The sequence below is a fragment of the Callorhinus ursinus genome, unplaced genomic scaffold, assembly GCF_003265705.2.
Source record: "Callorhinus ursinus isolate GAN/ISIS: 27379988/994484 unplaced genomic scaffold, GSC_fseal_2.0 scaffold16, whole genome shotgun sequence".
NCBI lineage: Eukaryota > Metazoa > Chordata > Mammalia > Carnivora > Otariidae > Callorhinus > Callorhinus ursinus.
In genome coordinates, this window is record NW_027397078.1 from 14,442,541 (window position 1) to 14,447,876 (window position 5,336).

Genomic DNA, 5,336 nt, shown 5'->3' on the forward strand with positions numbered 1-5,336 from the left:
CATTTGTGATTTTATTTGGGTTCTTTCTCTATTCTTTTTGATAAGTGTGATGAGCAGTTTATCAATTTTATTGATTTTCTTCAAAGAACCATCTCCTGATTTCATCAATCTGTTCTATTGGGGTTTTTTAGTTTCTATCTCATTTACTTCTCTTCTAATATTTTTATTTTCTTCCTTCTACTGACTTTAGGTTTTGTTTTGTTTTGTTTTGTTTTGTTTTCTGGTTCCTTTAGGTATAAGGTTAAGTTCTTTATTTGAGATTTTTCCTGCTTCTTGAGTTAGGCCTGTATTTCTATAAAATGCCCTCTTCAAACTGCTTTTGTTGCATCCCAGAGGTTTTGGACCATTGTGTTTTCATTTTCATTTGTGTCCATGTTTTTTAAAATTTCTTCTTTGATTTCCAGTTTGACCCATTCATTCTTTAGTAGTATGTTATTTAACATCCATGTATTTGTAGTCCTTCCTGAATTTTTTTCTTGTGGCTGACTTCTAGCTTCATAGTATTGTGTTCAGAAAAGATGCATGGTATTACTTCAGCCTTCTTGAATTTGTTGAGGATGATTTTGTGGACTAATATGTGACCTATTCTGGAGAATGTTCTGCATGTATTTGAAAAGAATGTGTATTATACTGTTTTAGGATGGAATGCTCTGAATATATCTGTTAAATCCTTCTGGTCTGGTGTGTCATTCAAAGCCATTGTTTCCTTATTGATTTCTGTTTAGATGATCTCTCCATTGATGCAAGTGGGATGTTAAGGTCCCTTATTATTATTGTATTATTTTCAATTAGTTCCTTTATGTTTGTTATTAACCGTTTTATGTTTTTGGGTGCTCCTATGTTGGTTGCATAAATATTTATAATTGCTATATTTTCTTGTTGGATTGTCCTCTTTATTGTGATATAGTGTCCTTCTTTGTCTTTTCCTACAGGCTTTGGTTTAAAGTCTAGCTTGTCCAAAATAATAATCGATACTCTGATTTTCTTTTCAAATCCATTGTCATGATAGATAGTTCTCCATCCCCTCACTTTCAATCTACATGTGTGTTTAGGTCTAAAATGAGTCTCTTGTAGGCAGCATATAGATGAGTCTTGTTTTTTTACCCATTTTGTCATCCTGTGTCTTTTGGTTGGTGCATTTAGCCCATTACATTCAAAGTAATAGATGTGTATTTATTGCCATTTTATTACTTCTTTTGTGATTGTTTCTGAAGATTTTCTCTGATCTTTTCTTGTCTTTCTTTCATGTTTTGCTGATTTTCTTTAGAGTTATATTTGGATTTCTTTCCCTTTATTCTTTGTATGCTTATTAGTGATTTTGATATGTAGTTACCATGAGGTTTATATATAATCTCTTTTGCATATAGCAGGCTATATTAAGTTGATGGTCATTTAAGTTTGAAGCCATCCTTTCCTCCACTCCTTCCCACATTTTAGACATATATTATTATATTTTATATGCTTTTATGACTGATTTTTTACAGAAATACTCATTTTTACTGCTTTTGTGTTTACTACTTTTATACTGTTACTTTGGTCTCTCCTTTCCACTCAATGGGTCCCCTTTAAAATTTCTTGCAGAGCTGTTTTAGTGATCATGAACTTCTTCAGTTTATATATTTATTTATTTATTTTTGTCTGGAAAACTCTGTCTCTCCTATGCTGAATGATAGCCTTGCTGGATAGAGTACTCTTGGCTGCATATTTTTCCCACTCAGCACTTTGAGTATATCATGCCACTCTCCTCTGGCTTGCCAAGTTTCTGTTGAAATATCTTTTTTTTTTTTCTTTGCTAGCCTTAGGGGTTTTCCCTTGTGTGTTACTGTCTTCTTTTGTCTTGCTTCTTTTAAGACTTTTTTTAATCACTATATTTTTGCAAGTTTAAGTACAATATGTCTTGGTGTGGATCTGCTTTTGTTGATTTTGATGGGAGTTCTGTGTGTCTCCTAGATCTGGATGTATGTTTCCTCCCCAGATTAGGGAAGTTTTCAGCTATGATTTCCTAAAATAAGTTTTCAGTCCCCTTTCCTCTTCTTCTTTTGGGACTTCTATAATACAAATATTAATACCTTTGATGGAGTGAGTGATATCCCTAGGTCTATTCTCAATTTGAATCATTTTTTCTCTCTTTTGTTCAGCTTGATTACTTTCCATTACTCTGTGTTCTAGGATACTAATTTGTTCCTCTGCTTCTTCCATCATGCTATTCATTCCGTCAAGTGTGCTTTGTTTCTCATTTTGTTTACTGAGCCCTTTCACATTTTGTTTACTGAGCCCTTTGTTTACTGAACAATTATGTTGTTCCTTATCTCTGTGTTAAGGGTCTCACTCATGTCTTCCCCTCTTTTCCCAAGCCCTGTGAGTATCCTTATGATCATTGCTTTAAATTCTCTATCAGGCATGTTATTAATATTTTTTTTTTGTTTAGATGTCTGGCTATATCCTTATACTCTTCATTTGTGATAAATTTCTCTGTCTCCTCATTTTATCTGCCTCTCTGTGTCTGTTTCTCTGTGTTAACAAAGTCAGCTATGTCTTCTGGTCTTGAATGTGGTGACTTTATGAAGAAGAGGTCCTGGAGTGCCCTGGAGTGCAATGTCCCCTATTCACCAGAGTCTGGCACTTCAGGAGAGTACCCTGTGTATTTTTTTACGCTCTGCTGTTGTGTCTGAGTCACTTTTCCTTTCAGTACAGTCATCTGCGGTGACTCTCTGCCTGGTGGTGGGGGGGTACGATTGCCCTCTGTGGTGTTAGTGGGACCCAGGCAGGCCAGCTCTGTGGGTGGTGTGCCCACTAGGGAACTGGGAGCAGGTTGGCAGTGTTCGTAAAATTTGTTTTGGGACACTAGTCCTATGCTGGATCCCCTGAATTTCTGTAGCAGCTGGGGGTGTGAAGCTTGGCACCATGCATGATGTTGTTTTGGTGTGGCTGGACTGTGCTGGGCTTGGTATGCAAACGTGGCCCAGGTGCACAGTTGGGCTGAGGGACGTAGGTGGGCACTATGTGCTGCAGCAGCTGTGCACTCAGTGGCTGGCTGGGGCACATGCACAGCTTTAAGATTTGCCCTAGGCCCTGGGCCAAAGCTACAAGTGTCTGTGCAGCCCTGCCTCTGACAGGTGGCTCTGTGTTTATGCTTGGAGGTGGGGGAGAAAAATGCAGGCTGCCAGCTCCCTTGTTTTCACAGAAGTCCCTCAACATGCTCTGAAATCAGTATGAACAAATCTGTCTCCTGTTTGCCCACCATTGTACACATTGCCTTTTTCATGTTGCCTCTCTACACAGGTTGCTGTCTCTTTAAGGGCGGTGACCTCGCCGAGTCAGCTGACTTTTGAAGCTCCAGGCCCCAAATCCCACTGGTTTGAAAAACTCATGGAATTCAGCCCGTCTGGTTTTTAAAGCCAGACTTTATGGAGATTAGTCTTCCATATGTGTGCTCCGTGGTGCGAGGGCCTGTTTCTCTGCCTTCTCCATGCACACAGCTCCCTCCCTCCTGGGGAAGCCTTCCTCCGCCTTTCTGACCTTCCTAAACTTCCAGATGCAGCTTCTTCTCTATATTTAGTTGTGGAGTTTGTTCTGCCAGTCTTTGGATTGCTCTCTGGGTTACTGACTTGGATGTGGATGATATCTAGTTTAAACATGGGATGGGGTGAGCTGTTCAGGGTCCTCCTAGTCCACCATCTTCCTAAGTGCCTGGCAATTTTCAATGTCTTTGGTGGCAAATTTAACATTTGCCCTGATCAGTATAGAATTCTATGTATCATCTGCATTGAAATATATTATTTTTCTGGTCGCTTTTTATTAAATATGTATGTACAGAACTAATTGTAGTGTTCTGGAATACTTATTGGTTAACCATATCCATTTAAAATATTAATTCTAGCACCAGCACTTCAGTTACATATTTCTTGTGAATTTTCACACCAATTTTATAAATTCAATCAATCAGTCAAGTTGACTAAATTGCTTCTCCAAGTGAATATTAACTGACCTCTGACTGATAATATGTTGTTATTTGAATTGGCATAAAGAGGAAATAGACTTCGGCAAAGCTTTCAATGATGAGTAAGATTTGTTTATGTAAAGAGGAAAAGGGTTATTTCAGGAGGAAGGTGAAAATGAGCAGTGGTATATTTTGGGATTCCTTAGGCAGCAAGCATGTTGAAAGACTATAATGGAAGATGAGGCTGGAAATCTAGATTAAGTCAAGACTAAGGAGGGCTTTTGAATATCACATGAAGAATTTTCAGCTATGTGTTTTAGGTGTTTCAGGAAGATTACTTTTTAATCAATGTGCAAGATGAAATGGCTGGGAGGAGGCTGGAGGCAGGAAAACCAATTGGGAGGTTGTATTAATTTAGGCTGAAATGTTATGTACCCTAATTGGGTAGAGGCAGAGAAAATGGAACAATAAATTCAAGAGATATTAGAAAACTGATGAGGCCCTTGTCAGGGTGTATTATATCTATGTAAAAGATATTTATTGGCTTTCAAATTTACAAAACATGTCCACATATAAGAAAAGCCAAAGAAGGGGCGCCTGGGTGGCTCAGTCATTAAGCATCTGCCCTCGGCTCAGGTCATGATCCCAGGGTCCTGGGATCAAGCCCCGCATCAGGCTCCCTGATCAACCGGAAGCCTGCTTCTCCCTCTCCCACTCCCTCTGCTTGTGTTCCCTCTCTCGCTGTGTCTCTCTGTCAAATACATAAATAAAATCTTTAGAAAATAGTATTAAAAAAAGAAAAGCCAAAGAGGAATTTTGAGTTTTAATCCTGAGTAAACAGAATAATGATGGAGTCTATAATGGAATCTGTCTCTCTCCCTGTCTCCCCTCTCTTTTTGTTTCCACCCACCCCCCCTCTCTCTCTGCCATGACAGAAGCATGTTTCTGTTAAGGGCTAGATTTTAGATAATTCGAATTCAAGTGATAGGAAGACAATCATGTTGAGCAATTTAATCTCTATAAGAGATATATATGACTGCAGGTATGAGTATCCAGAGCTGGAATTATAATTTTGTGAGTAACATGTAAAAATGTGGAAGTTGATTATATTCATTGCTGCTTCAACTAGATAGTATACAAGTAGTTTTGGTGGGGACTTAGTTTCCATGATTTCCACATTTTTATAACTATCTGTATACTATAGCTCACTTGATTATTTTCATTTAAAAGAATTTGGATGATAGAAAAATTACCTATGTTTACTGATATTACATATGTAGTTAACCACAAAGCACAGATTTCTAAGCTCGCAAAATAACAAGTACTCCTGCCTAAAGCTTAAACTAAATGAATCTATATTTATTTAAAGAAGAGAGTTCATTATGAAAACTTCATG